This window comes from Meles meles, chromosome 4, assembly GCF_922984935.1.
Source record: "Meles meles chromosome 4, mMelMel3.1 paternal haplotype, whole genome shotgun sequence".
NCBI classification, from domain to species: Eukaryota; Metazoa; Chordata; class Mammalia; order Carnivora; family Mustelidae; genus Meles; species Meles meles.
The window spans coordinates 95195434-95217758 of record NC_060069.1 but is presented as its reverse complement, the minus strand read 5'-3'; the positions used below and the strand labels follow the sequence as shown (position 1 = coordinate 95217758).

At 35.3% G+C, this 22325-nt stretch overlaps 1 non-coding gene and 1 pseudogene across 1 annotated transcript; one reads left to right on the top strand and one right to left on the bottom strand.

The window, feature by feature from the left end:
- Window positions 1–22325, bottom strand: part of LOC123940729 — a 128434-nt pseudogene that overhangs the window by 80603 nt on the left and 25506 nt on the right.
- Window positions 11535–11671, top strand: LOC123941030. The gene has a single exon (XR_006818137.1). It is a non-coding gene; the product is annotated as a U4 spliceosomal RNA (small nuclear RNA).

Genomic DNA, 22325 nt, shown 5'->3' with positions numbered 1-22325 from the left:
TATACACCAAATAACAAGCAATTATTTAATGAAGCAAAGACAAGAGATACAAGGAGACAGAGAGAAATATATTAACAATTAGTGGATTTCAGTAAATCTCTCTCATTAAAAGACAGATGAAATGTTGAGGAGGGGAATAAATAAAAATAAAGATGACCTAATGAACACAACCAATGAAGCAGGTTTTATGAATATACCTCAAACATTTTACCTTTATAATAGAGAACACATTTAGTTTGTGTTGGTCATGTATTAGGTCACAAAGAAACATCAGTGAATTACATAAAGTATATGTGTTACAAACAACAATATTAGATTGCAGTGTAATAAGACTAGAAGTCATTAACAAAATAAAAACAAAAAACAAAACAAAAAAAAAAAACAAAAAGCACTTCCACCTGGGCAAAAGAGGGAAAACATGAAAATTACATCTTGGTTCTTTCCACAGTTTGGCGACCATGGTCATTGGTCCTATAAACATTGGGGTACAGATGGCCCTTCTTTTCACTACATCTGTATCTTTGGGGTAAATACCCAGCAGTGCAATTGCAGGGTCATAGGGAAGCTCTATTCTTAATTTCTTCAGGAGTCTCCACACTGTTCTCCAAAGTGGCTGCACTAACTTGCATTCCCACCAACAGTGTAAGAGGGTTCCCCTTTCTCCACATCCTCTCCAACACACGTTGTTTCCTGTCTTGCTAATTTTGGCCATTCTAACTGGTGTCAGGTGGTATCTCAATGTGGTTTTAATTTGAATCTCCCTGATGGCTAGTGATGATGAACATTTTTTCATGTGTCTGATAGCCATTTGTATGTCTTCAATGGAGAAGTGTCTGTTCATATCCTCTGCCCATTTTTTGATATGATTATCTGTTTTGTGTGTGTTGAGTTTGAGAAGTTCTTTATAGATCCTGGATATCAACCTTTTGTCTGTACTGTCATTTGCAAATATCTTCTCCCCTTCTGTGGATTGCCGTTTTGTTTTGTTGACTGTTTCCTTGCTGTGCAGAACCTTTTGATCTTAATGAAGTCCCAAAAGTTCATTTTTTCTTTTGTTTCCTTTGCCTTTGGGGGCATATATTGAAAGAAGTTGCTGTGGCTGATATCAAAGAGGTTACTGCCTATGTTCTCCTCTAGGATTCTGATGGATTCCTGTCTCACATTGAGGTCTTTTATCCATTTCGAGTTTATCTTTGTGTACGGTGTAAGAGAATGGTCGAGTTTCATTCTTCTACATATAGCTGTCCAGTTTTCCCAGCACCATTTATTGAAGAGACTGTCTTTTTTCCATTGTACATTTTTTCCTGTTTTGTCAAAGATTATTTGACCATAGTGTTGAGGGCCCATATCTGGGCTCTCTACTCTGTTCCACTGGTCTTTTATGTCTGTTTTTATGCCAATACCATGCTGTTTCAGTGATCACAGCTTTGTAGTAAATCTTGAAATCAGGTAACATGATGCCACCAGTTTTGTTTTTGTTTTTCAGCATTTCCTTAGCAATTCGGGGTCTCTTCTGATTCCATACAAATTTTAGGATTATTTGTTCCAGCTCTTTGAAAAATACCGGTGGAATGGCATTAAAAGTATAGATTGCTCTAGGCAGTATAGACATTTTAACAATGTTTATTCTTCCAATCCAAGAGCATGGAATGGTCTTCCATCTTTTCATGTCTTCTTCAATTTCTTTCATGAGTGTTCTGTAGTTCCTTGAGTACAGATCCTTTACCTCTTTAGTTAGGTTTATTCCCAGGTATCTTATGGTTCTTGGTGCTATAGTAAATGGAATTTTCTTTTAGAATTTTTTCAAACTTAAGTGACCACTGACAATATAGACAGTTACATATTTAAAATGGTATATATGAACCACATGGTAAGGACAAAGCCCGAATCTGTAATAGTTACACAAAAAATAAAGACAGTCAACATAACACAACAGAAAGTCATCAAAGGAAAGAGAACAAAAGAAAGAAACAAAGAACTACAAAAGCAAGAAAGTAATTAACAAAAGGGTAATAAATATATCTAAAGAGATAGGGTGGTAGAATAGATTTAAAAAAAATAAGATCCAGAGTCATTTATGGTTTGTCTCCCTCCCAATCCCATCTTGGGTTGCTGGGGGGAGGTGGGATTGGGAGAGGGGGAGCGGGCTATGGACATTGGGGAGGGGAGGCGAACCATAAGAGACTATGGACTCTGCAAAACAACCTGAGGGTTTTGAAGGGTCAGGGGTGGGAGGTTGGGGGAACAGGTGGTGGGTAATGGGGAGGGCACGTTTTGCATGGAGCACTGGGTGTTGTGCAAAAAGAATGAATACTGTTACGCTGAAAAAATAAATAAAATGGAAAAAAAATAAATAAATAAGATCCAGAGCACCTGGATGACTTGGTTAAGCATCCGCCTTCAGCTCAGGTCATGATCCCAGGCTCCTTGAATTGAGCCCCACATTGGGCTCTCTGCTTAACAGGTAGCCTCCTTCTCCCTCTCCCTGTTTGCTGCTCCCCCTGCTTGTGCTCTCACTCTCACTCTCTCTCCCTCTCTCTTGGTCAAATAAATAAATTAAAGAAATAAAAATTTTTTAAAAAGTAATATCCAGGGGGCACATAGGTGGCTCAGTCGGTTAAGTGTCTATCTTCAGCTCAGGTTATGATCCTGAGGTTCTGAGATCAAGCCCTGTGTTCGGATCCCTGCTCAGCAATGAGTCTGTTTCTCCCTCTCCCTCTGCCACCCCCACCTCCATGGCTCATGTTCTCCCTCTCAAATAAATAAGACCCTAAAAAAGAAACAAGACCCATGGGGCACCTGGGTGGTTCATTGAGTTAGGCACCTGACTCTTGATCTTGGCTCAGGTCTTGATCTCAGGGTCATGAGTTCAAGTCCTGCACTGGACTCCACACTGGGTGTGAAGCCTATTTCAAACAAACAAACAAACAACAACAACAACAACAAAATCCCAGTTGTAGGCTTCCTAAAAAAGACTCACTTCAGATCTATAAAAATACAGACACCAAAAGTGAAAGCATGGAAAAAACAGTCCATGCAAATAAAAACAGGAGGAAAAAAAAAAAAAGCCAGGGTAGCAATACCTATACCACACAAAAAATAGACTTTAAACAAAGACTATAAAAAGACACAAAGAAGGGCATTATATAATGGTAAAAAGGTTAGTCCAACAAGAGGATATAACATTTGCAAATATCTATGCGCCCAATATTAGAGCATCTAAATACATAAAGCAAATATTAACAGGCAAATAGAGAGAAATTGACAGTAATACAATAACAGTACAGATCTATAACACCCCATTTACATCAATGGATAGACCATGCAGACAGAAAAAGAAGGAAATAGTGACTTTGAATGACACATTAGACCAGATGTACTTAGCAGATACATGCAGAGCATTCCATTAAAAAAAAAAAAAAAAAAAAACAGAACATTCAGTTCAAACGTATATGGAGCATTCTCCAGGATAGATCACATCTTAGACCATAAAACAAGTCCCAGTAAATTTAAGATTAAAATCGTATCAAACATCTCTTCTAAACACAACAGTATAAAACTAGAACTCAATCACAAGAAAAAAAAAACTGGAAAAAACAAAAATACATGGGACTAAACAGCATACTACTAAATACCCAATGGGCCAATGAAGAAATCAAAGGAAATCAAAAGATACATGTAGACAAATGAAAATAAAAAGACAACAATCCAGAACCTCTGGGACACAGTGAAAACAATTCTGAGATATTCGTAGTAATACAGGCTGACGTCAAGAAACAAGAAAAATCTCAAATAAACAATCTAAATTTGCACCTGGAAGAACTAGAAAAAGGAGAACAAACAAGGTTAAATGTTAGTGGAAGGAAGGAAATTAAGACCAGAGTAGAAATAAACAAAATAGAGACTTAAAAAACACTAGAAAAGATACAAAGAGCTGGTTCTTTGAAAAGATAAAATTGATAAACATTTAGCCAGACTCAACAAGGAAAAAGAGAGATATGAATAATATCAGATATGAAATAAGATCAGATATTAAAGAGGGAAATTAATAACCAATGCAAAAGTACAAAGAATAATAAGAGAATATTACAAAATATTATATGTCAAAAAATTGGACAAACTAGAAGAAATGGATAAATTCTTAGAAACATCCAGTCTTACCCTTGGGGCTAATAATACATTATATGTTAACTAAAAATTTAAAAACTAAAAAAAAAAAAGAACTACAAACCTAAACAATTACAGAAGCTCAATATATGATGCACATTAGTTTGCTTTCTGGGTGGCCAGCCTTAAAAGTGGCTCCTTCTCCCAAAATAAGCTCAATTTTTCTTGTTCTAACTTTCAGAATGGAAAGATTCAACCTCAAAACAGAGGCTGTCTAAGAAAGCATCTCCAATTATTAAGTATTTTGTGAATAGCCCAGTCTACCATTATAGTAGGAATGTAGTTTTGGTAATCACAGACTGGTTTTTTTGGCAATAGGTGATATGCAAATGCAAAGAAGCATGAACTGCATGGCATAGATCCATTGTTAGTGCCCTGCTATATCACTTGTCTTCATTGGGCAAGCCTCTAGGCTTAAGTGGTTTATAATGCAATAATCTAATTCAATTAAAAGTGCATATGGAGAACAATGTAAAAAAAAAAAAGAAGAACGAAAAAGAAACATACAATCTTCCCAAACTGAACCAGAAAGAAACAGAGCAGCTGAATATACCGATTACTAGTAATGAAATTGAATTAGTAATCAAAAAAACTCAAACAAAAGTCCTCAACCAGTAACTTCACAGATGAGTTCTACCAAACATTTAAAGAAGAGTTAGTATCTACTCTTCTCAAACTACTCCAGAAAATAGAAGTGAAAGGAAAACTTTCAAATACATTCTACAAAGTCAACATTACCCTGATACCAAAACTAAAGGCATTACAAAAAAAAAAAAAAAAATAGAAAGAAAGAAAGAAAGAAACTTATGGGCCAATGTTCCTGATAAATATAGAAGCAAAAATCCTCAACAAAATATTAACAAACATCATTCAACAATACATTAAAAGGATCATCAACCATGACTGAATGGGATTTACTCTGGGGAAGCAAGGTTAATTCAATATTCACAAATCAGCCAACATGATATGCCAAATCAACAAAACAAAGGACAAATATCATAGAATTATCTCAATAGATACAAAAGAAGCATTTGATAAAATTCAGCATGAGTTCATGATAAAAACTCTCAACAAAGTAAATTTAGAGAGAACACACCTCAACATAATAAAGGTCATATGTGAAAAATTCACAACTAACATACTCAATGGTGAAAAACTGAGAGCTTTTCACCTAAAATCAGGAACAAGACAAGAAAGTCCACTCTCCCTACTTTTATTCAACACAGTGCTAGAAAGCTTAGCCAAAGCAATCAGACCAAAAAAGGAATACAAGACATCTAAACTGTCAAGAAGTAAAACTATCACTATTTGTAGGTGATATGATACTATACATAGAAAACCCTAACAATCCACCAAAAAGTTATTAGAATAAATTCAGTAAAGTTGCAGAATACAAAATTAAGACAAAAAACTTGCATTTTATACTAATAACAATGTAGAAGAAAGAGAAATTAAGAAAATAATACCATTTACAATTGTATCAAAAAACTTGTACTCAAAACCTATAAAACACTGATGAAAGAAATTGAAGACAGCAAAAACAAATGGAAAGATATTGCCATTCTCATGGATTGGAAGAATTAATATTGATTAAAATGATCATACTACCCAAACAATCTATAGATTCAATGCAATCTCTATCAAAATATCAATAGCATGTTTGACAAAACTAGAATAAATACTACTAAAATTTGAATGGAACCACAAAACACCCCAAATACCCAAAGCAATCTTAAGAAAGAAGAACAAAGCTGGAGGTATCACAATCCTAGATTCCAAGATAAACTACAAAGCTGTAGTAATGAAAATTGTATGGTACTGGCACAAAAACAGACATATAGATGAATGAAACAGAATACAGAGCCCAAAATAAACCCATGCTTGTATAGTCAATCTATGACAAAGGAGGTAAGAATATGCAATGGGAAAAGACAGTCTCATCAATAAATGATGCGGGGGAAATTAGACATCTATGTGCAAAAGAATCAATCACTTCTTACACCATACAAAAATAAATTCAGAATGGTTTAAAGACCTAAGTGTGAGACCCCAAACCATAAAACTCCCAGAAGAAAATGTAGGTAGTAATTTCTTTGACATTGGCCTTAGCAACATTTTTCTACATATGTCTCCTCTCACAAAAGAAACAAAAGCAAAAATGAACTTTTGGGACTATACAAAAATAAAAAGGTTTTGCGCTTTTTATTTTGAGTGAAAGACTCAACAAAATGGAAAGGTAACCTATTTAATGGGTGAAGACATCCACAAATGATATATCCCATAACAGGTTAACAGTATAAAGAATCTATATGACTCGACACCAAAAAACCAAATAATCTTTTTAAAAATGGACAGAGGACCTAATAGACATTTTTCCAAAGAAGACATATAGATGGCAAACAGACACATGAAAAGTTACTTGACATCACTAATCATTGAGGAAATCAAATCAAAACCACAATGAGATATCACCTAACACCTTTCAGAACACCTAGAATCAAAAAGACAAGAAATAAACAAGTGTTGGTAAAGATGTGGAGTAAAAGGAACCCCTGTGCCCTTTTGGTGGGAATGTAAATTGGACCAGCCACTGTGGAAAATAGCATGAAGGTTTTAAAAAAAATAATAAAATAAAAATACCATACAATCCAGTAATCCCACTACTGGATATTGACCTAAGGAAAACAAAAACACTAATCTGAAAAAATATATGCACCTCTATGTTTATTGCAGCGTTATTTACAACAGCCAAGATATGGGAGCAAACCAAGTGTCCATGGATAGATGAAGGGATGTAGATGTGATAATATATATGTATGATGGATAACACAAACATATAAAGATCAATCGATCAATCTATCTATGATATCTATCTATGATGAAATATTACTCTGCCATAAAAAATATGAGCTCTTGCCATTTTTGACAACTTGGGTAAACCTAGAGGGTATTATTCCAAGTGAAATAAGTCAGACTGAGAAAGACAAATACCATAGGATTTCACTTAGATGTGAAAAAATAAAACTAAAAGCAAAAATAGGCCCATAAATACAGAGAACACACTGATGGTTGCCAGAGGGGAGAGGTAGGGCAATAGAAAAATGAGTGAAGGGGAGTGAGAGAGGCTTTCAGTTATCGAATGATTAAGTCACAGGGAGAAAATGTACAGTATGGGGAATATAGTTAATTGTATTCAATAGCATTTTATGGTGAAAGTCACTACACTTGTGCTGAGTGGAGAGTAACATATGGACTTTGCACATCACTATACTGTACAGCTGTAACTAATACAATACTGTGGGTCACCTATACTTCAATTTTAAAAATATACATACACACATGACATGACAGTAAATCAAAGGGAGAAAAAGTCTCATTTTCTTCCACTGACAACACGTATGTCATGATACTATCTAACAAAAAATATTTTAGCACATTTTCTATTATTTACAAAATGATTTTTCATTTAATAACTACTCAGGGGGACTTTCTTACCTCTTAAAAGGAACAGCATTTTTCAGAACAGTCTCCACCTCTTACTAGAGCACCATCTTAATAGAGCAAGATCTGCCACAGTAAGAAAGCCGGAAGCATAGAGGAACCTGGCTCGCTGTGCACTAAGTAAGGACACTGGGACAAGGTCACATAGCTCCCTCTGGATGCCAAATGTAAGACGCTTCTGAAATTGAGAAAGTAGTGGTTCCATATTGTGCCAGCCCAGGCAGTTGGAAAATACTGTAATCATCCCTAGGATAATCACAGTTTGATTGAATTAACATTCTTTATAGGTAGTTCTATTTCTTTAGATTTACTTTTGTTGTGTTGTGTTTTTTACGTGCAGAATTGTAAAATTTAAGAGTCAAAAAGTGTAAATAACAGAATAATAGACACATGTTAAGGCCTAGCTAACGGTCAGTAGATGGGCTAAACACATTAAATGTCATCTCATTTATTCTCAATCACGAACTTCATATTTGAAACAACTGAGATAGAGCATGTTAAAACAAAGCAAACAAAAAGCCCTCACTCTTCATTCCTCTCATTCTTTCTTCCTTACTTTCTTTTAAGGAAGAGAGAACTCTTAAAAACAGATGAGGGACTCTCTTCAACTACAGAAAAATAGAGCTGATTTAAATATTCAAGTGCTGAGAGGAGTTCAAAAAGTGAAGCTCTCACTGATATTTTCATCAAGGAAGGGCTGTACAGCTCAATAGCTATTCCCCATGAAATAGAGGCCAGAAGAGCCAATGTCAAGTCATTAAGAAAATCACTTCCCTATGAAAACACTAGCCCCACAGGCAATTTGAGATCTTTCATGCCAATGAGTTGAAGAATCTCTCCCTTTTTATAACCTTCTACTCCCATCTTTCCCTCAGTATGCTCACATATGCACACACCTTCACAATGAAACCTTTTACACATACATATCCCCACACTCTTCCAGCAGCCCAGGGTTTCCTTCCTAAGGGCCTATAAGAATTTCTTGGTAAAATCAGACCCAGAACTTCCCTGTTTGCCTAGCTTAGAGATAAGAGTTTAGATTTATTAAGGAGAGATCAGTACTTTCCTAGACAAGAGATATTTAGAACAGTCCAAGAGAAATCCAGAAAACCCTCTCCATTTACCATCCTCCTAATCAATAACAAATATTAATCAGTAACTTGATGAGAAAAGGGAAACTTGGCAACTTTGTGTCTATTTCTTCTTGTAACAGGAAAAATGGGAAAAAAAAAAACAAACAGAAAGGTAGATGGTCAGTAGTTGCTAAGCAACAGAAGGGGAAAATGTCCAGTTACTGAGCTAGCTGCCAATCCTCTGGAGCAGGATAACAAATCCCAGGGATGCCATAGTTTTAGGTATTAAGATGACAATTACAGCTTCCCACGATCCCCTTACTTTTAGAGAAGCCTAAAATAAAATGGAATTTGAAAAAAAAGTAATCTTAACTTGATCTCAAACCACAGAGTCTCAAATAAATGTGGAAACCCTTGTTTAACTGACCTGCATAAACAACAGCTGACTGTTGTAAAGACTGAATGTGTCCATGACTGCATCCATATTTCTGGTTAATTTCCTTTATGGGAACTTCACTGATTAAATCTAATAGCACAAGACTAGTAAAAAACCTGGGAAGTAAATCACCCTAAGTATAGTAAGAGATGTCTACAATGAAGATACAACATATGCTAAGAAAGAAGCAAAAAAGCAAGAGAGGATTTATATACTCTGAGAAGATTCCTAATAGGAAATAGGATTAGTGGACAAAGACAGAACTCAATGTTTACCAAATAAATTCTGACATACATTAGTACTACAGCATAGCAAGGAACTAATATTTATATAACAAAAAGATCTCCATATTTTAACACTGCTAACCAATTTCAAGAAATAATATGTAGTTCAAGAAATAGAATGGCACAAAAAATTTAAAAGAATATTTGATGCACAGTTATATGACCGCTTACTCATATATCAAAAAAATGACAGAATTTGAAAATAAAAACCAGTATTGACTTGAATGGTAGTAATACCACAAATAATCCAAGTATATAAAGCCTTACAAAATTTACACTTATGTTGTAAATAATTTACTAGAGACTACCATTAAGAAAAGTAATTTTATTATATTTCAAAGAAGGAAAATGATTCAATTTCCCCATCTGAATCTTTTAATTCACTCCTCCATGGTAACAATCAATCATTTATAATAATGAGATGAAGCATATCCTTGAATGAAGCTACCTTAAGTTGTCAGTTCTAATTCACATCTTTAAGTAAATAAAATAATTAGATGTTCTACTTTATTTTTTTAAGATTTTGTTTTTATTTATTTTGACAGAGTGAGACAGAAAAAGAGAGCACAAGCAGGGGAAGCAGCAGGCAGAGGGAGAGGGAAGAAGCAGGCTCCCCGCTGAGCAGAAAGTCAGATGTGGGGCATGATCCCAGAACTCTGGGATCATGACCTAAGCTGAAGGCAGATGCCTAAGTGACTGAGACACCCAGGTGCCCCTTAAATGCTCTACTTTAAAACGTCTTCATCTATAATGGCTTCTAAACAAGTATTAAAGGAGAAACAGAAATATTGATAAATTCAGTGAACACAAGAAAATGACAACTCAGCCAAAACTTTGATCTTATTTTTTTTTTAAAGATTTTTATTTATTTGAGAGAGAGAGAGAGAGAGAGAGTGAGAGAATGCACAAACCAGGGGGAGAGGCAGAGGAAGAAGGAGAATCAGACTCCTCACTGAGCAAGAAGCCTGATGCGGGCTCCATCCCAGGACCCTGGGATCATGACCTGAGCCGAAGACAGACACTTACTGACTGAGCCACCCAAGAGCCCCTAAAACTTTTATTTTAATGATAATGAAAGTGACTGTAATACTCAACAACTACTATACATCTAAAACTGTGTTAAATACTGGACAATCAAGGCTTCTTGTTATTTACCTATTATGGACGGCCATCTGGCGATGCTATCTCTCAGTCTGGCTATGACTTCTCCTTTCACACAGCAAGCCAAGAACACTTCTTCAACTGCCACTAGCTCTGCCACCCATTTCATAGAAGTTGGCAATTTCTCCCATAAACAGAAAAATCGATACCAATAATAGTTGTCCAATCCTCAAACGTAGGTGTAACCTAAAGGGAAAAAGCAAGATTCATTAGCTAAATTATTGCATTGAAATGTGTGACTCTTGATCTCAAGGTTGTAGGTGTGGGAGGCCACGATAAGGCCTGAGACAAGGACCAAACCAGGCCCTGACTTGTGTCTCCTTTCAAGTCCGAATAGTCTAACAAATGAAATAAAACCATAAATATAAACTTTGTATTAAAAACAAAGGCCTCAGCGTTTGGAAAAATTTCTAAATGTGACAATATCTGTTTATATGGAAATTTCATTTATTCACAAACAACTCATAACCAAAAGAAAAGAGACCACCGAGCATACAAACTGGATTTACAGACTCAAAGCTTTAATCAGACTATTAATCTCAACATTCTGAAGCTAAGTACAATCTTAAGTATTTTCTGATTTCCAAGAAAGAATCAAGAGAAGAGAGAAAAGAGGGAAGGAAAGGAGGAATCAATATTCACAATCACTCCAAAATATCCAGGGTTCAAAAATAACAATAAAAACTATGAGACATGTAAAGAAATGGGAAAGTGTGTCACAAGGGAAAAAGCTTCCACAAGAAACACCTTTGAGAGTTTCCAGATGTTGGGAATGTCAAAGACTTCAAAGTAGACAAATGTGGTCAAAGAACAAAAGAAAAACATGCTAAATGAAGTAAAGGAAGGTATGACAACAAGGTCTCATCAAGTAGAGGATAAAAATGAAAGAAATTATTTTTAAAAAATGGAAATAGCTTTGCGCAGTGGCAGTATCGTAGCCAATGAGGTTTATCCGAGGCATGATTATTACTAATTAAAAAATGGAAATACTGAAGGTGAATAGTATAATAACAGAATAAAATACTATAGACCTGAACATTAGATATAAGTTGTCAGAAGAATGAGCAAATATGAAGATATATCAATAGAGACTATGCAAAAAAAACCAACTATAATTCCTCTGCTATTCCCAAATAAATTCATTTTTTTACTTAAATAAATGTTTTCTTGGCTCTGTTTAGAGTTAACAGAGCAAAACTGTATTGGAGCAAGGAAATGACAAGAGATAGTAACTAAAATCCAAGGAGCAAATAGAGAAAAACACAAATCTTAAGAATTTTAATGTAACAAACTCTGTAAGTATGCATTTATCTCTCTTCTCACCTTCTTTAAACACACAAAATTACGTAAATAACAATGTACTATTAGGTTTGTGGCACCTACAGGTGTACATGTATAACATTAATAGCACAAAAAAAGAATAGCACTATACAAAAATTATGCTTCTATATCTCACTGGAATTAAGTTAGTATAAATTTTAAGCTGTATTGTAACCCCTTGAGTAACAACTGGGAATAAGTTCAAAAAATAGAGAAAAATTACTTAAATACATTAAAATGTTACATTAAGAAATATTCACTTAATTCAAAAGAAATCAGTAAAAAAAAAAAAGTACAGGAGAACAAAATGGATATAGAGATATAGAAAGTAAAAAGAAAAAACATAGATGTTACTGTGTTCCTAATAACATTAAATGTGAAAGGGTTAAATAACCCAAGGTAGATTAACAGACTACATAAAAAAACAGAATCCAACTATATGTTTTCTGTAAGAGACACAATATAAATACAAAAATATAAATAGGTCAAAAGTAGAAGAAAGGGAAAAGGGAAAGTATCATGCAAACCACAACCATAATAAATATGGAGAGGCCATACTAATATCACATAAAATAGAATGTTAAAAACTGTTAATAAGGGGCACCTGGGTGGCTCAGTGGGTTAAGCCTCTGCCTTCGGCTCAGGTCATGATCCCAGGGTCCTGGGATCGAGCCCCGCATCGGGCTCTCTGCTTGGCAGGGAGCCTGCTTCCTCCTCTCTCTCTCTCTGCCTGCCTCTCTGCCTACTTGTGATCTCTGTCTGTCAAATAAATTTAAAAAAAAATTAAAAAAAAACTGTTAATAAAAATTAGAGGAACATTCTATAATGATAAAAGGATAAATCTGTCAAGTATAAATATATACAGGGTGCCAAAATACATGTACAAAACTTGAAAGAAATGAAGAGAAAAACAGACAATTCAAAAATAATTGTTGAAGACTTAAACACCCTAACTTTCAACAATGGATAGGACAACCAAGCAGAACAACCTGGTCTTCTAAGACAACATTCTAAATCAACTAGACCTAACAGACATCTATAGAACTCCATCCAAGAAGACTGCACATTCTTCTTGAACACACAGAACATTCTCCAGGATAGACCATATTCAGGCAATAAAACAAGCTTCAATATATAAAAGTATAAGGGTGCCTGTCTGGCTCAGTCAGTGAAATGTGTGACTCTTTTTTTTTTTTTTTAAAGATTTTATTTATTTATTTGACAGAGAGAGACATGGCGAGAGAGAGAACACAAGCAGGAGTGGGAGAGGGAGTAGAGAAGCAGGTTCCTGCTGAGCAGGGAGCCTCATGTGGGGCCTGGGATCCTGACCTGAGCGAAACGCAGACGCTTAACAGCTGAGCCACTCCGGTGCCCCCAAAATGTGTGACTCTTGATCTCAAGGTTGTAGGTGTGGGAGGCCACGATAAGGCTTGAGACGAGGACCAAACTAGGCCCTGACTTGTGTCTGCTTTAAAGTCCGAATAGCCTAACAAAAGGCTTATTAGGATGGAAAAGTTGAGTTGCACTGAGAAAGGGTCTGTGCTGTGTGTTGTGCACTTGCCTAAGTGACTTCCCACATGTTTACTAGTGGGACGAGAGTAATTTGGGTGGGGTCCTAAATTCTTAACTGGTCCTTGCTGTAGCACAGCTCAAAGAACACTCTCAGGTTTGTTGTTACTTCTTTGTAGTTATTATCTGAAGACAAAGACCACTGGCCTTGGAAGATCTGCATTTAGACCTTGAGAAGTAGTTAATGGGGAAGTCTGGAGGGTTTCATGCATATGTAACAAATTCTTTCATAATTAGCTAATGATGGACACTTCTTTGTATAATTAATGATGGACACTTCTTTGTAATTATTTCTGTTGGCTATATAATGTCTCACTGCCCTGAATAAACTCAGCACTGTTGGACATCCTCCTCAATGTTCCTCCTGCCCTCATCTCTGTCTCTTTAACTTCTTTTCACCATCCTCTTACCCTCACATTTCCTGGTCTATTTGTCGCACCAGCCACGACATGTAGGTTCAAGTCCATTTGGTATAGAGATTACTTAATATATACTTGTGCGCACACACACACACACACACACACACACACACACGTGGGGGGGTTTGTGTCTCTATTAAAATTACACAACAGGGGTGTCTGGGTGGCTCAGTCATTAAGTACCTGCCTTCAGTTCAGGTCATGATCCCAGGGTCCTGGGATCAAGCCCCGCATCGGGCTCCCTCCTCAGCAGGAAGCCTGCTTCTCCCTCTCTCACTCCATCTGTCTGTGTTCCCTCTTCACTGTATCTCTCTCTGTCAAATAAATAAATAAAATCTTTAAAAAATATACGGTTTTAAAAAAATTAAAAAATAAAATAAAATAAAATTACACAACATATGTTTCCTGAAAACAGAATGAAGTTAGAAATAAATGACAAAAAGTTTTGGGGGTGCCTGGGTGGCTCAGTGGGTTAAAGCCTCTGCCTTCAGCTCAGGTCATGATCCCAGGGTCCTGGGATCCAGCCCCGCATTGGGCTCTCTGCTCTGCAGGGAGTCTGCTTCCTCCTCTCTCTCTCTCTGCCTGTCTCTCTGCCTAGTTGTGATTTCTCTCTGTCAATAAATAAAATATTTTAAAAAAAAAGTTTTGGAAATTTACAATGTGGGAATTAAACAAGAAACTAGTAAATAACAATGGGTTAGGAAAAAATCATAATAAATTGCAAAATACCTTGAAATGAGTGAATATAACAAATGAAAACATTATATACCAAATTTATTACAGGATGCAGTAAAAATAGTATTTTGAGGAAAATGTATAGCTATAAATGTCTATACTAAAAATAAATAAGGTCTCAAATCAATACCTAATCTTCCACATTAAGACACTTGCAAGCAGAAGGACAAAGTAAAACCAAAAAAGAGGGAAGAAAATAATAAAGAGCAGAAACCAATGAAGTAGAAAGCTAAAAAAGATAAAGAAAAATCAACTAAAAAAAATCATTCTGGTAAAAGGCAAACTGAAGCACATAAAATTTTGCAAGAGTTTATTAGAGCATATATTGATTTGAATTGGACAGTGCCAAACAAAGTGTCATTGGTGAAAAGCCCTCCACTAGCAGGAAAGAGGAGCCAAGTTTTTATAGAGAAAATACTGAAGCAAAGAAAAGCAAAGCATTTATTTGATTGGTTAGAACTTAAGCATTGCCTTATTTAGGGAAACCTCATTAGCTGCTTGTGATTAATTTTTCTCAAGTTTAAATTTCTTGGATTAGAGTATACTGCCTCCGACTTAAGTTTTGGTTTGCTTATGTAAACTACCAGGGCATCACCTCAGTCTAATGGCCTCCTTGTTTTTTTGTTTTTTTAAAGATTTTATTTATTTATTTGACAGAGAAAGAGAGATCACAAGTAGGCAGAGAGTCAGGCAGAGAGAGAGAGGAGGAAGCAGGCTCCCTGCTGAGCAGAGAGCCCGATGTGGGGCTCGATCTCAAGACCCCGAGATCATGACCTGAGCTGAAGGCAGCGACTTAATCCACTGAGCCACCCAGGCGCCCCATAATGGCCTCCTTGTTTAAACACTTTTAACAGTGCTTTTAAAAAAAGCAACAAAATTGAAAAACTTTTAGCTAGACTGGTCCAGAAGTGAAGAGAGAAGACTTGAATTATTAAATTCAGAAATGAAAGAAGGGACACCACTAGTGAATGTACAGAGGGGAAAAGGGGGGTGGTTATAAGGCAATAATGTGAACTGAATACCAACAGATGAGATGAACAAATTCTTGGAAACACACAAACTACCAAAAGTGATTCAGGAAAAAACAAGATATGAATAGATCTATTACAAGCAAAGAGGTTGAATTAGTAAAAAATTTACTCCAAAGAAAAGTACAGGCCCAAATAGCTTGACTGGTGAAATCTACCAAATGTTTAAATAAGAAATAACAGCAATCTACCAAATGTTTAAATAAGAAATAACAGCAATCTTTCACAAATTCTTCCCAAAACCACACAGAGTCATCATGAGAAAAGAGAACTATGGACAGTATATCTAATAAATATAGATAAAACAACGCTCAATAAAATACTAGCAAACCAAATCTAGGAACAGATAAAGAGTATTATACAAATAACCAAATGGGATTTACCTAGAAAATCCAAGACTAATATCTGAAAATCAATTAATGTAATACACTATATCAATGAAATATACAAAACCACATGATGGTATCAACAGATGCAGCAAAAACACTTGACAAAATCTAACAACCTCTCATGATAAAAGCATTCAACAAACTGGTAATAGAAAGGAACTTCCTCAACCTGATAAAAGCCATCTGCAAAAAACCCACAACTAACACCAAGACTGATGGTGAAAAACTGAGTACTTTTGCCCCAAGATAAGGAACAAGACAAAGATGTCTGCTGTTGCTACTCCTATTCCATATTTTACTGGAGATTCTAACCAAGTCAATTAGGAGAAAGAAAGATAAATAAAAGACAACCAGACTGGAAAGGAAGAAGCAAAACTATCTCTATTTGCAGATAACATGATCTTGTATATAGAAAATCCTAAGGAATGCACAAAAATACTATTAAAATTAATGAGCAAGTTTAATAGGTTACAGGATACAATATCAATATAGAAAAAATAAGTTTTTCTGTATAGTTTAATAAACAATCTGTAAATGTGATCAAGAAATAAATTCCATTTATGATAGCATCAAAAAGAATAAAATGCTTAGCAATAAGCTTAACAAAAAAAATACAAAACTTGTACTCTGAAAACTAAAAATTTTTGAAAGATATTAAAGACCTAAAAAATCAAAGAGACAGCCGATCTGCAAAGACTGGAAGACTTAAAATTGTAAAGATGGTAATATTTCCCAAATTGACCTACCAATTCTACACAATCCCTATCAAAATTAAGCTGGTTTCTTTGCAGAAACAGGCAAGATGATCTTAAAATTTATAAAGAAATGCAAGTGACCCAGAATGGACAGAATTGTTTTTCCAAAAATACAAAATTAGAGGGCTCACATTTCCTGATTTCAAAAGTACAGTGATCAAAATAGCACAGTATCAACATAAGGATATACATAGATCAATGAATAGAATTGAAAGCCCAGAAATAAACCCTCACATTCATGGTCAATTGATTTTTTTACAAGAATGACAAGAGAATTAGTGGACTTTCAACAAATGGAGCAGGGACACCTGGATATGTATATGTAAAGGAATGAAGTTAGATTCTCATCATACATCAGTCACAAAAGTCCAAGTGGAACATATGTGTCAATGTAAGATAAAACTAAAACTCAGAAGAAAACAGGAGCGCATCCTTTTGACACTGAGTTACATAGTACATTTCCAGATATGACACCAAAAGAAAAAAAGTTGATAAACTGACCAAAACTCACAACTTTTGTACTTCAAAAATCATCATCAAGAACATGAAAAGACAACCCACAGAAGGGAAAAAAATATTTCCAAATCTTATATCTGAAAAAAGACTTGTATCCATGATATATAAAAAATACTTACCTCAATAATAAAAAAAATTTTAATGGCAGATGATCTGAATATTTTTCTAACATATTCATATAATCAATAAACACATGAAAAGATGCTCAACACCATTAGCCATTAAGGAAATGCAAGTCCAAACTATAATGAAAGAGCACCACATACTCATGAGGATATATTCAAAAAAGAGAAATAAAAACAAGCATTGGAGAAGATGTGAAGAATAGGAGCCCTTGTACACTGCTGGTGTAAATGTAATATTATCCAGATGCTTTTGAGGAGTTTGGAAACTCTTAAAATGTTAAAAATAAAGTTACCATATAATCCAGCAATTCTACTCGTAGGGATATACCCAAGAGAATGTGAAACATATATCCATGTAAAAACTTGTACATGAATGTTCACAGCGGCATTACTCATAATAGCCAAAAATCAAAAACATACCAAATGTCCATTAATTGATGAAGAGATGCAGTACATCCATACAGTGGAATATTATTCTGCAATATAAAGAACTTAAGAACTGTTACATGCTTTACTGCAGCATTATTTGCAATAGTAAAGATATAGAAGTAGCCCAAGTGTCCATCAACAGATGAGTAGATAAAGAAGGTGTGGTACAGGTAAACAATGAAATATTACTCAACCATAAAAAAGTATGAGATCCTGCCATTTGTGACATGGACAGATCTAGACTATATAATGCTAAGTGAAATAAGTCAGAGAAAGACAAATATCCCATGATTTTATTTCTATGTGGAATCTAAAAAACAAAATAAATGAATACACAAATAAAAAGCAGCATCAGACATATAAATACAGAAAACTAAGAGTTGCCAGAGGGAAGAAGGTGACGGGGTAGGCAAAAATGAATGAAGGGGAGTGGGAGATACAGGCTTCCAGTTATGAAATAAATCAGAGGAATAAAAGGTACAGCATAAGAAATACAGTCAATGGTATTATAATAGCATTACATAGTGACAGATGGTAGCTACATTTGTGGTGACCACAGCAAAACATACAGAGTTGTTGAATCATTATGTTGTATACCTGAAACTAATGTAATATCATGTGTCAACTACACTCAATTTTTTTTAATTTTCAAAAATAGATTTTTAAAAAGGATACGTTATGCCACAGACAAACCCTGAAAACATTATGCTAAGTGAAAGACACCAGTCATAAAAGACCACATATTATATGATGCCATTTATATGAAATTTCCAGAAGAGGAAAGTCTATAGGGACAGAAGGCATACCATTACATTAGTAGTTTCTTGGGACTAAGGGAGAATGAGGAGATTGAAGAAAATTTGGGAGTGACTGCTGAAGCATACAAGGTTTCTTTCTGGGGTGATGAATATGTTCTGAAATTAGATATTGATGATAACTGCACAACTCTGTGCACAAACTAAAAATCACTGGCTTAACTTTAAATGTGTAAGTGTAAATATGCTATGTGAAGCATATTGCAACAAAGCTATTTTAAAAATACATTTCAAATTCTGTATGAAAAAATTTTCAGAAGGCTCTTGGAAGCCCAAAAATAGACTTAAAGAAATAGAGAAACATTCCTTTTCATGAATAAGACCAATCAATTTAAAAAAGAAGGAGGGGCACCCTGCGTGGCTCAGTTGGTTCAGCTCCAACTCTTGAGTTCAGCTCAGGTTCTGACCTTGGGGTCATGGGATGAGGCTCTGTGTCAGGCTTTGTGCTCAGTGAGGAGTCTGCTTCTTTCTCTCTCTCTCCCTCCTTCTGCTCCTGCCCCTTCCCACACACTCTAAAATAAATAAATCTTGTTTAAAAAATGGAGAAAAAAGTAAAGATAAAAGCTGAAGAAAATTTTTCCTTTGTTGTGTGTATATAAACCTTTTCATAAATGAACCTATGCCTACAGATTGCCATTATCAAAAAAAAAAAAGATAAAATTGAAAAAATAACACTTGGCTTATCTGTGATTTCACTTTCCATGGTTTTAGTTATCCATAGTTAACCATGGTCCAGAAGCTGATGATCTATCAGAAGGTCAATAGTAGCTTCACACTATATCACAATGCCTATAGCATTCACCTCACTTCATCTCATTGCATAGGCAATTTATCATCTTACACCCTCACAAGAAGGGTTAGTACAGTAAATAACATATTTTCAGAGAAAGATCACATTCATAAAGCTTATTATAATTGTTTATTGTTGTTAATCTCTTAATGTGTCTAACTTATAAATTAAACTTTATCATAGGTATGTAGGTATAGGAAAAAACTAAATATACACAGGGTTTGGTACTGAGTGTCAGTCAACCACTGGTGGTCTTGAAATATATCCCCCACTGATAAGGAGTGACTACTGTACTAGAATAAATTCCAGAAGGAACATAATTCAAAAGAAGGGAACCATACTCAATTACTTGAAGAAAATATGAGAGAATTCCTTTATAATCTTAGAGCAAGAAAAGCATTTCTCACTGATAGAAAAGCCCACATATTCAACTACATTTCTAAAAATATGAGGTAAAACATACAATAAATAGTCAAAGCCACATAAAAAAATAGGATAAAAATACTTTCAACTTGTACCACAAAGCACTACTCTTCTTAATATATATAATAACCTTTAAAACTTAAGAAAGCACAAAGAAAAATAAACAAAAGACATGGAAATTCATGGGGGGAAGCATACTGTCCTTTAACAAATGGAAAAAATGTTCAATTTCACTCATATTTTTAAAATATAAATTAAAACTATACTAAAATGTATAAAAGCTTGACGATATATTCATCAGGTTGTGGAAAAAATACTCTCATATAGTGCTGTTAAAATTGGAAAATGATAGAAATCTTACCGAGGGCAATTGTGCAAAACCAAAATTATATATGCCTTTATAATTTATCCACTAATTGTACTTTAGGGGGTCTTTCCTAAAGATACACCCCCATCAAAACTAAACAATATATGCACCAAAGTTATTCACTGTAGCATCACTTGCCATAACAAGATACTGGAAACAATCCAAATGTCCATCAAGAGAGAAGTGATTGAATACTGGTACATACACAGTGGAGTCATACAAACACTTTTTTAAAAAAATTAAAAATCTCCATGAGCTGATACAGAGTGATTTCCAAGATATATCGTTAAGAAAACAGTACAAAAAAAGTATATAACATAGTATCTTCTGTATAAAAAGACAGTAGATTAAGAATATACATATCTTCTTGCTAACATTTATAAAACAAAAAAGATACAGGAATATCTTATTTTATGTGCTTCACTTTATTGTGCTTCACAGATGTTGTCTTTTTTACAGATTAAAGTTTTGTGACGGGCCTGCTTTGAGTAAGTCTATTGGCACCATTTTTCCAATGGCAAATGTCTCTGGGTCACATTTGGTCATCTCACAGTATTTCAAATTTTATCATTATTATATTTGTTATGGTGATCTACACTCAGTGATCTTTGATGTTACTACTGTAATTGTCTTAAGGTATCGATAACAACACCCATATAAAATGGTGAATTTGATAAATATTATGTGTCATCTGACTACTCCACTGGCCAGCTGTTTCTCTCTCTCTCTCTCCCTCTCCTAGGGTTTCCCTATTCCCTGAGACACAATGATATTTAAATTAGGCCAATTAATAACCCTTCATTGGCCTCCATGTGTTCAAATGAAAGGAAGAGCCCCACATCTCTTAAATCAAAAGCTAGAAATTAATAAGCTTAGTGAAGAAGGCATGTCAAGGGGCACATAGGTGGCTCAGTTAAGCACCTGTCTTCGGTTCAGGTCATGATCTCAGGGTCCCGGGATTGAGCCCCACATTGACCTCCCTGTTCAGCAGGGAGTCTGCTTCTCCCTCTCCCCCCTGCTCCTGCTTTCTGTCTCACTCTCTCTCTCTCAAATAAAATGAATGAAATCTTGAAGAAGGAGGAGGAGGAGGAGGAGGCATGCAAAAGCTGAGACAGGCCAAAAGATAGTCCTCTTCCATTAGCCCAGCTGGAACTGCAAAGGAAAAGTACCTGAACTTTTAAATTAAAAGAACTATTCCACTAAACACAAAAATGAAAAGAAAGTGAAACAGCCTTGTTGCTGATGTGGAGAAAGCTTCAGGGCTCTGGATAGAAGATCAAAACAGCCAAAACCAACTGAGCCACCCAACAAACTGAGGGTTGCTGGGGGGAGGTGGGTTGGGAGAGGGGGAGGGGGTTATGGACATTGGGGAGGGTATGTGCTATCGTGAGTGCTGTGAAGTGTGTAAACCTGGCGATTCACAGACCTGTACCCCTGGGGATAAAAATACATTATATGTTTATAAAAAAAAAAATTGGAAGGGGAGGCGAACCATAAGAGACTATGGACTCTGAAAAACAACCTGAGGGTTTTGAAGGGTTGGGGGTGGGAGGTTGGGGGAACAGTTGGTGGGTAATAGGGAGGGCACGTATTGCATGGAGCACTGGGTGTTGTGCAAAAACAATGAATACTGTTATGCTGAAAAAAATAAATAAATTAAAAAAAAAAAAAAACAGCCAAAACACTCCCTTAAGCCAAAGCCTAATCCAGGGCAAGTCTCTAACTCTTCTATTCTATGAAGGCTGAGAGAAGTGAGAAAGCTACTCAAGAGAACTAGGAAGCTAGTGGATGTTGGTTCATGAGGTTTAAGGGAAGACATTTAAATATAACATAAAAGTGCAAGGTGAAGCAGCAAATGCTGGTATAGAAGCTGCAGCAAGTTACCCGGAAGATCTAGCTAAAATTAATAAATGTGGATACACAAAACAACAGATTTTCAATGTAGACAAGTAGTAGTAGAAGCCATTTAGGAGTTTCACAGCTAGAAAGAACTCAATACCTGGCTTCAAAATTTCAAAGTACA